This window comes from Protopterus annectens, chromosome 11.part0 (assembly GCF_019279795.1).
Source record: "Protopterus annectens isolate FY-2018-M chromosome 11.part0, PAN1.0, whole genome shotgun sequence".
In the NCBI taxonomy this organism is placed as follows: Eukaryota; Metazoa; Chordata; order Ceratodontiformes; family Protopteridae; genus Protopterus; species Protopterus annectens.
In genome coordinates, this window is record NC_056745.1 from 139833961 (window position 1) to 139845642 (window position 11682).

An 11682-nucleotide genomic window follows, 5' to 3' on the forward strand; every position below is an offset into this window, starting at 1 on the left:
AAATAGAAACACAGTACATATAGGGACCAAATACAATGTAAGCAGTCTGTAGATTGGCAATATCTTAAATATTAACAAAACCCCTGGAACCGATAGTATTAGCATCAGAAATCTTAAAAGGTTTAAGTATAGGGCTGCCTGGATCTGAGGCATTAATTTTACTTGACATGTTACTTTTATAGGTTACATTTTTACATGTTAAAGGATACAGATGTTTACTTAACAGACTGAATTATTTTCAACTGGGGGAAAAAGTAGTAATAGGGCCAGTTTTTAAAAATAAATTAAGCAAATCAGATTTTTAAAAAATTAGAGACTAGTAAACTTACTGCACTGCAAAAGAAAACTGATGAGAAACTGCTGTTAAAGCAACTTACTCAGAAAGTGAGTGGAAAATAATATAGGTAGGCATCAGCATGCTTATCTGAGGTATATCCACTAACATCTGTAGTCATTTTTGATATAGTAATATGATAACTTCATTCAGCCAAGGTCTGCAGACTGACATGGTTTATCTCAATTTTCAAGCACCTTTGACACTGTGGATTATACATTCCTATTTCAAGAATTCATAAAATTAGATCTTTTGGCCACCTTAATTGACTGGCTGTCAAGCTAACTGGTACACTCAGTGGTCCACAGAGCAAATGTTTATGAGTAGAGTTGAAGGTTGTTAATGAAAATCTATGTTAGGACTTTATCTTTTTAACATTTTTTAGCAGAAATTAACCTAGTTGAATCAATATATCATTCTCTTTGTATCAATTGTTTTAAATTGGAGAAATCGACACTTTTGTCATTGGTTGTTGTAGCTTAAGAAAATTCAAACATGTCGTTTCTAAAGTAATACTTTGGCTATTCTCTTCTAAATAAATCTTTAAAGTCTATTCCTACGCATGAAAACAGTTAAACATTAACGCTTCCAACATTAAACCTCTGTCCCCAAGAAGGTGGAACGGCAGTATAGAGTATGTGAAGAGGAAGTGGAAAGGATATATTAGTTCACTGATTTAAGAATCCATGTTAACTGCAGGTTATCATTTATAGATCATACAGGCATTTCTGTAGCCGCAGTGGTGCAGCGGTAGCATTGTCGCCTCACAGCAAGAGGTTCTCCCATTCGATTCTTGGCTGGAGCACCTTCTCTGTGGAGTCTGCATGTCCTCCCCATGGGTGAGTGGCGTTCAAAAGACATGCATGAATGGGCGTGCCTTCGTCGAAGGTTGGGCATGGAGCTGGCACCTCGGCACCATGAAAATCTTCTGCCAATCATTAGTGGACCGGAGTTCCACTGTGGCGACCCCTAACTGGAAAAAAGCCAAAAGAAGAACAACAGGCAATGTTTGCAGTTAGGGGAACACAACAATCAACTACATACTAAGATTCATAAAATCCAGGTCTGACGTATCAGATCTGTTCAGTAGTTTTAGCAAGGTATAAATTAAAACATTGTTGAGAGTTGTGGGCACCTTATGCTAAGACATAGATTTGTACATTAGACATACCTCTGAGGATGATAACCAAAAGAGTGAGTGGTTTGGGACATTAGATTGTCAAATTAGACTATAAAGCTTTGGATTATATTTCCAGTTTTACAGATGCCTGAGAGGTAGCCTGATTTATGAGTCCAAAGTAATGAAAGATGATTATGTATTTGAATGTTTTAGTCTAAACAAAAGCTCTGTACATAAACATGAGCATTTAATCAGAACAATAAACAGAAATCTAAAATGTATGGTTTCCACAGCAAGCAACAACACTGGATCCATCTAGCCGATACATCAAAGAATGTAAGTCAGTGGATCTAATCATGGACAAACTGGATACAGTTTACAGAATTTGATGTCACTTGGGCATTTTAGGTAGGCATAATAAATTCTGTCATTTGAGATGTGAAGTGATGGTATTTATGACCCAGGTTAGAGTCAAAGTCAAGGTGCTAGAAAGACAGATGAACCAGACAAATATCATTTTCACTTTCTCTGGGATGTAAGGTTCTGTTTTTGTACTGGCTGGCGCCCCCTAACATATAAAGTTAGGGGGCTGCAGCAGGCAGGCATACTAGTGGGGAGCACTGATGGAAGGCTGCAGCAGCAGTCATATCCTATGTTCTACATTCATCTGATTACATGGTAAGTATTAGTGGTGTAGTAAGGAGAAAATGGTAGACACAGCATAATTATAAAAAGCCCTAACTCTACATTGTGATGACATAAGTGTGCCACTCAGATTTTACAGCTTGGGGGAATGAAAAAAATAATTGGGTACCTGATCCTTTGGAATACAGGGGCAAACTCCTGACTACAACCCAGCTGACTAGTGTTTGATTAGAAGCATTTATGTGTGTGTGTATGTGTTTGGGGGGGGGGGGTAGCGAGTGACTGATGCTGGCTTGCTCATCCTGGAAGGGGGTTAGTCATTTGGTTCACTGCACTGACGACACTTACCAGATCACTCACTGGAGGAGTGTAGCAGGCCAGTGCTGTCTGATGGTGTGCCACATAGCCAGAGAGACGTGTGTTACAGCATGCCTGTCTTTCACAAGCAGCAGCAGCAGCAACTGAGAAGCCTGCATACTGCCTGTGGGGGTGGAAGCTAGGAAGGTTTATGGGATCAACAGACTGGCCTGCTCCCTACTGCCTGCCTTTCAGCTCCCAGGGAATGAATGGAGTAATAAGGCACTCCAGATGGGCAATGACTGGGTCAGAAGGCTCTCATCAGGCTCACATGCTATGGAAAGAATAAGTGAGCCAATGGGGCACATGTAGGGCAGGAAGCAGCAATTAAAAAATTAAGCAAATTAATTAGGAAATGAGTTGATTCCCATGGAGCTTGGCATCATGGGCGGGTGGTAAAAAATATAAAAGCAGTGGTTTTCTATCCTCATAGGTCCTTACAAGCTTAGAGATAAGGAGATCATCAAGACTCCCATCCACAGCACCTAGTACAGGTGGGTGACTAACAATTAAGAACATTTTTTCCCCACATATCCCAGGTGAAAATTTGTGATCACCCAACTCATACTTAACAAAGATCAAAAAAAGTAAATCTTTTCTAGAGGGAGCTAAAAATACCTACACCTTAAATCAACAGAAGAGTATATAAAAACAAACAACTTTCCCCTAGCTATGGTAACGTCTTGTGTACTTTACCATGAAATTAAAAAAAAGTAGAAGGAATTAATGGTAAGGCAGCAGACAGACAAGATGATCTCCTTGTGACATTGTCTAAATGACCACTTATTAGGGAAAAGCTTAGGCTGGGAAATTAATGAAAACAATTTAAGCTAACTAAGGAAAAACTGTTATCTGTTATGTTTACTGAAATGCATTGCTCTAGCTTTTTTTTAATGTTATTTTTTCTGCATTAGTCAAGTAAATGTACTGATATTTGTATATGACTTGAAGAAGCACTATAAATACACAAGAGTTTCATATTTCTCTACTTTAAAAGTTAATTATTTTTTCATTATCGTACAAAATCACAACTAAACTAAACAGTCACAGAAGACAGTAGTGTCATGTCTAATGAATGTAAGAGGTCTCTGTTTTGAGTCTGAGCAAATCTGAGATTTCTCTGCACATAACAGTAGCACAAAAGCTGAAAGACACCTCAGTTTGGAGATAGTGCAATCACAAGATTTTATTTCATAAGCACAGCAAGCAAACCACATACAAGACAAATTAATGCATCAGAATAAGTGCTTTATACTATTTCCAGAGTCAGAACAGGCATTCTGGTTGGTTTAGTCCTTATAGTTTTAATACTGGCTTGGATGTTTGTAGACGATTTATGTAGTCATTGGGGCAATAAATGATCGTTTCAACGGCTTTCTTCATGGATAACAGAACAATATTCAAAGCAAGATTTTTTCGCACTTTTGAAATATCACCTCATTTCAACTCATTTTATAAAAGCAGGATTGAAAGAAGGTACATTATTAAAACCGTATAGAAAAGTCAAAAGACACTGGCATTTCCACAGAATCTTATTACAGCAAGAAATTATCATTCGCATACATTTCGGTCACCTTATCCATGCATATGTTTCTTGTCTTAAAGGCATTTTTATGTCATGGTATATTTTGTAATGAAAACTGCACCATCTTAAACACTGTTAGCTTGTACAATGTGGAATTCAATTAAAACTAATTTATTGATATTATAACATTTTATTAACTAATACAATTCATAATCTTAAATAGATTACATTTAATTTTTTCACATAATAGTAGATATTCTTATGAAAGCATAAATTGTGTACCAATAAAAATGTTCTGCCACTACACTGAAATCTGATAAACAATATTTTATCTTTAAAAATTCTGATTTTTCAAAAAACATCCATCAATTGCAGCATAATTAAAAGTAAGAAATACATTTTAAATAATTTTACAAAAACATCTATGAACAACTATCTAACTGTTCTGAATGACAACACATAATTATTTTTATGACACCTCCACTCCATGTTGAAATATGCATTTTTATTTTTTCAGCAAATGAAACTTGTTTTGCAAGTAGGTCAGTGTTTTCTCTAGAGGTTGTCTAAAGATTTACTTTATACTTAACCACCGCAGGTATATATTATTTAACTATAATTTTCTCCCTCTTAAATATATTTTATACATAGTTTATATCTCTATTAATATTAGTTACACATGTATCTGTTATTTTGCTGAAAATTGATGGTCTTAAATGGGTAAAGCTTTACAGCAAAATACCAGAGCTTGAATGCATTTTCGATCATCAGCACTTTAAAAAATACCTCACTAGTGTCCAACAGGAGACAATAAAGCAGAGATTAAGTATTACAATATTAGAACACTTTGAAACCCTCCACATCCTGTATAAGCCCCATAAACCTGCCAGTTCATGAAATGATTTTATTCAAGTAAGCACAGAAAAACTCTTGGCTTTCATTATTCCAAGGCAACTATTATTTATGTTAAATAAAATCTGTTTTTTTAATTGCTTTTCTAACTTAAATCATTAGAAGGATGCAACACTGCAGTTTTCCTTTAAATAGATAACACAAAAGATAAAACTTAAAAGAAAAAGGAAAAAAAGAATGCATCTTAGTAAATAGAAAAGTTATTACCCCAGAAGGGACAATATCCATTGGTCGATGCTCCTGCATATATTAAATGACTTAATAATTATCACAAACATCAATAGCTGAATTAAAATCTTCCACCATTTCTAGTCCCAGGTAGAATAACAGTGGTGGTGCTTGCGCAGCACTAACAGGCCATCTTTTGCTTTCTTAACGATGCTTGTCAGGTTGCTTTAGGAAAGTTTATCTGCAAGTGTTCTACACAAACTGGTAATATAACTGAACCGGGTACAAATTGTGAACCTGGTACTGATGAAACACAAGTGGGAACACCTTAATATTCTGTTTCCCTGCTACACTGAACACATATTAAATTGCTTTACACTAAGATGAAGTTTCACTTTTAGCTACAGTGACATTGGCTATGAGTTTCTGTTAAAATGGGGTATGAACTTCATGATGAAACTATGAACCAGAGTTTTCAGTATATATATATATATATATATATATATATATATATATATATATATCAGAGTGGTGTTGTGCTTTCTTGCTAAGCTTAGTAAAAGTTCTAGGTCATACAGAGTCATGCAAGACAGCACAACATTAAAGAAACATCTGATAAGAGACCTAAAAGCTTAGACTTGTACAACAAACTAGAGCCAAGTCTGCATTTGAGCATTAGATTGCTCAAGCAATTCTCTTTAAAAGGCCCTATTTTTCTAAGTGTAGTGTTAATGAACATACCACAACACATAAGATACAGTCCGTTTCAACACCCTCACTGAGTAGGAAGAGGTGATATTCTGGCTAAAAATAAAGTGTTTCATTTCTCATCTATGCTTGTTGCCAAGGGATTCAATAAATCAAGGTGTTGTGTATTGTAAAATGAAGCTGTAATTGTACTGTACATAAAATGCCAGCTTTTTTAAATGGCATGAATTTTACATTTTTTTTGTCTTAGTCTACGGAAGAAAGTTTTCAATATATCATTTTGAATAACATAGCTGAGTAATACTGACATCATTTGTTCTGTAGTAATCAGCAAAATGCTCTCATGTTCTTAACAATACTGAATGATCTAAGAATCTGAAATAGAGATAGTGCCATAAATACAGATGGATTAGGTATGCTAAAAAAGGAAACTTTAAAAATACTTGTAGATTTTATCCAAAGTGTAAAAATTTCTTAAAATTACAATAACCAAATATTATACAGTGAAAAAAATCTCATAGTTTCATTGAATTAGAAAGTAGCCTTTTATTTACAAATAAATAAAGAAGTCCTAATAAGGAGCAAGCTATCATTTTGACCTGCTACTGAACAAACTTGGAACAAGCTAGCAGTAGCATAATGCGATGTAAAGTATGCATCACTGCTGTCATACGAATAATGCTTCGTGGCCTAGACAGGAAATCAAGATTTATAAATCCAAGAGAACAAACTGCAGCATGAGTTGCAAGTGCAGTCAAATACTACAAGTCATGTTCATTACATACTGAATCAGATGTCAGTTCTCCAAAGCTGTGGTACTGCCTTATCTAGAGAGAGTTCCTGGGACACGTGCTTACCAAAGGGACATCATCTCCCTTATATATAAGCCATTTTAAAGAAGAGTACATTTTATTGCACCATACTGGTATGTTGAGATGTATGTACCATAGGTTAAAACACCAAAGAATGTACCAAGGAAAGTGAGTTGTTTTGAAAATGCATTACCTGATGCAAGCCAAAATGACTCTGCACAAACAATAAATAGGGTATGCTAAACAAATGAATATGGTACTCATTTCTTGGTTCTTGGACATCAGTCCGGTGATGTACTAGTTAGTGGCCTGTAATAATGCAGTTTTCTTAAATCATAGTTTTGATGTAACTATAGAAGAAATTTAGTGAATCATCCCTTCAGCCATTACCAAACCAGCTGCATTTCTAAGAATAATGTATGTTTCATTTCCTGCTTCCCTCAGTATGAGGTATCTCTGCATCACATCACAGGTCTGTCTGTAAGTACACTGCTCATACAGCTTAACTTTTCTTTATGTCTCTGTATCATTCATGACTGAGTCAGTAACACCATCATCTGTTCCTACTTTCATGTCATCATGTGCTCCTGTGTCGTTTGTGCTTGCCCTGTATACTCAGCATAGTGCACCTTAGAATGGATCGTATGTAGCTGCAGATATAACTGCACTATCTGTGCAGCCTACCTTCCTCTCATTATCTCGGTCACTCATTTCTATGCATAGTTACATTGATTATCACCTACTATACCACACTTCATTCCCGGGTCATTCATATGTGATTTTACTGCACTGTTACAGCGGCCTAACTTTACAGTGTGTGTATATTGGTTCAGTATCAGTTGTAGGGTACCACACTGCATTACATTCCAAGACGCATTCCACAGATGTCTTGCAGACACACCTTCTTGTACTCTATGCTCGAATCATTTGTGACACAGTTTGTAAATGAACCATCTTCACTGCACACTGAAGCAGGGGTAGCCCTGGATCATTCATGACTACGTTTGGAAGTGTGACATATGATGAGCCTACAAATGCCTTAAGTGCTCAGGTTGATTCCAAGCACAATCAGATAATACAAGAGAGCAGGAAAGTTTCCCATCATGTTTGCAGCTTTGTCTGGACAGTTCATTATGTGTACAGTAAAGCAGACTTGACTCATTTTGTCTTCATTATTGTTTTAAGTGTGCAAGGCTGAACACCTGCAAGTGCCTGTTTTAGGGTACAATCCAGGAACAGTGTGTGTGATTAAGGACATATTGCTCAAAGTAACAAACTAAGAAAGTAGAGATTCTTGTATTAAAATTCAAGTCTGTTAAATGTAGTTTCATTTTTCTATAGTAAACCCCTAGAAAATGCTGTCATGTTTATTACATAATTCTTAACTGCTGTTGTTCAACTGATCTGATGTATAAAACAAGGGAGTTCATAATTGCTGTCATTCAATTAATCAGGTGTATAAAATAAGGGAAGATACCTTCCTGAGGGCAGAGCACTGCACTATATATATATAATGATACAAACTTTATCCAAACTGTGTAAAGTGACATTTTACAAAAATGAATCATCTTGCTTCTAAGAGAAAGAAGACAATGACCCAGCTATTTGCCCATTTTATTCTATTTCATGTTTAAGGACATTAAGAGGAACTTCTGTCATAACTTCAGAATGTGAGATTTGTGGTCCTTCTCATCAGAATTCTGTAAAATGATTATTCTTTTTTAGAGAATGGATGAAAGTATTTGCAATTGCTGTGTGTGTGTGTTTATGTGTATATGTTTTTATGCCTGTATGTATTTCTGAATGTGTGTATTTCTACGTGCATTTATGTAATTCTACATATGCTTTTGAATAGGTGTAGACAAATTTCATAACTTTTGGATGTAAAATACTTACACCAACAGCAATTACATATACCATTGTTACATAATAACAGACACCTTGCCATGCATTGTTGCTTGCTTAATGTGCATATGAGGAGAATTTAATTGCAGTGATTTTTTTTTTCACATAAATGACATAGAATGTCCGAACAATATTCGGTAGTCTGGTTTGCAATGCAAACAGCCATCTTGGATTCATTCATTCTCTGATACGAGCTTAATCAAATTCTGGGTTTTGAGGGAGTAAGCAAAGTCAGTGAGTACAAGGTAGAGGAACTAACCCTGGATGGGACACCAGCCCATCTCAGCATGGATACACTCACATGTGACATGCACATCTGTGTGCAGTTTGAAGGCTCACCACTCCACACACAGTATGTCTTTGGAATGTGTGTGGAAACTAGAGGACCCATAAAAAGTCACAATGTCACAAGAGGTATTTGCAAACTCTGCACAGAAGGCACCCCAGTTGAGAATTAAAATGAAAAAACAAGCGCCTACTTGGAATACCTCAACAACTGCCACACTGTTGACACTCTGATATTCCCAGGGCCTTTGCCTGTGTCATCCAAACTTCTTTCTGTCTCTTTCACTCTATTATTTATGCAGTCCACCTTTTACTGTCCCAGGTGGCATGTTTGAAACTTTGTATAGTAATGTAGTACAATTGCTGACCACCCTGTCCTAACTGACCAGCTGACAATTCAGAAATACTTTGTACTATAATATGGCCTCCTCCCACCCTGCCATCTGTGTTTTGTAAATTATGTCACTGATTTACTTGTAAAATGAAATGAATATTAAGCTGAAAGTAAAGAATCACCTGTAAGATTTATATGCTGTTTTTAACACAGAGTTTATAAAATATTATCATGGAAGACTCCAAAAGAAGCCAGAGAGCTTAAACTTCCAAAATCTGCCTGACATCAGCATGTCTTAATGGCAAATTATGCTCACAACAGCAACATTTGCACAATTTATTTTCAAAGGTTTTAGGCAAACTCCTCTTCTGCAGGCATTTCATGACACCAGATTCCACTCACTTACTCATATTCAAAGTTTTATGTGATTTATAACTATATTTTCTTGTATTATTTTTGCAAGCTCTGTGCAGTAAGGTAAATAGTGAAAAACAGATGTAACATAAACAGCATACAGCAATAAAGCTTTTCAGCCAAAGTGAATCCTAAGTTATAACATAAATATATGGGAATTAAACACACATAAAGGCTTCAATTTATGCTTGTTCATTTTTTTTCCATTAAAAATCTATATTCCTCAATTAATACAACCAGGCAGCCAGATATAAAGCTGATTTCCCCAAAATGCAGTTTTTCACTATGTATGTTATAGAAACAATATTTTTGACAGCGTCTACATAAAATTATATCATATCAGTACGGCTTGTGCTTTCTGAATCCCTGCAAGTGATTCATGGATGCAGTGATGAACAAAGCTATGGCAGATATAATTGCACTCCAAAAAAAGTGAAAATGCTGCAGGTAGTTAAGTAAAAGAAAATGAAATTCAGAGCCTGAATGCAGTCTTACAAAATGCGATGCATGTTGAGTGACAGCTTTATACAACACACTTTACAGAATGTTTCCAGCAACATTCTTCAAGACTGTAATATACATATTGCATACTCCCAGAGTACAAGACAGATAATTAAAGTCAGATGTTCCTCTGCTGCTACAATGGGCAGTATAACCTCTTAATATACCACAGATTATCTGGAATCGTTCTTGTAAGATATTTGGCTAAGTGATAGTTTCATACGGATGGTAAAAGTAACTACCACAGAGGAAGGTGCGCGCATTATCAGGTTATCTTTCATGAGCTTCATAAGATGCCACACAATGTAACACTATAGGTGAACAAATATTTCACAGACAATGCACAGGACAAAGTAAATGTAAATGTACTGACAGACTTCACAAATAGAAAAATCAAAGCATGTTAATAACATAATTTCCATGTTATCTTAATGCTAATTACAAGTCATTGCTGCATCATTTCTGTTTAGCAGCTGTACTACAAAAGTCTACACAAAACAGTAGAATATTGGTCAAGTTCATTCTTTTCCGTGCTGAAAAGATGCTGAACACAGATGGAATGTTCATAAGCCTAATTCTAGCCTACATATGCAGGAAAAGGTACTTGGTTCTAATTTTAGAATGTGAAAGAAATACTAGCTGGAACTATGCAGTTTGGCAATGCAAACATTACAGAGTCATACATGTGAAGTCAGACAACTATGTTATCAAGACAAGTGCATTAAATTGATAATTTATGTAATGTGTAATTAAGGCTTAACAAAAAAAGTCAGCTACTTTCCTCAGATTTTCATTCAAAGTATTGCTAAGTAATATATAGCTCCGCATCCCCTATCGGGGAAAAGAAAGATCACTTGCACAAATGATTAACAGAAGGAAAAAACACTAGTAAAACTATATGCATTTCCAGGCATCTACACAAAACTCCACAGTAGTCATCTCTGTTTCCTCAAATAAGAAGCAACAATAAACATAATGACATAAAATTAAAAACTATAAATGTTTACTTCAGACAATAATGGCAGCATATGCTACATAACTACAAAACAGTTGCAGTTCATTCCAAAATGAATCACTGGATTTGCCACCTCAGGGTTCTTATTCATAAAAGGGGCAGATTTAAACCTTCTTCAGAAGGACACAATGAATTAGAACACCTACATGGCAGAACAAATACTGTAGGTTCATAATGGCTATGCATCCATTATTTTCAGTTATTTATATTTTCAAAAAAAATTACAGCTCATATGATCCAGGACATAGCTATGAAGAAGTCTACATTTTGCCAAATGTTATTTCATAATTCAAAGGGTTGATTAAAAAAATACAGTTATACTAAAAATGTACTTTGATCAGCCTGCCTATTTTTCTTGTGCAAAAAGAAAAAGTGTGCATACTATTAATATATGTTTACCTACATCTATATCTATAAATCTAGCTATGTATCTATATATCTATAGAGAGATATATTTACACAGAGAGACGCATACACACACACAAACATAATATATATATATATATATATATATATATATATATATATATATATATATATATATATATATATGTAATTTTGCCAGATTACACAACATTATTTAACTGAGTGTGAAGTAACTCAGACATACTGGAAGGCAAATTAAAATTTACTACCCACAACCAGTC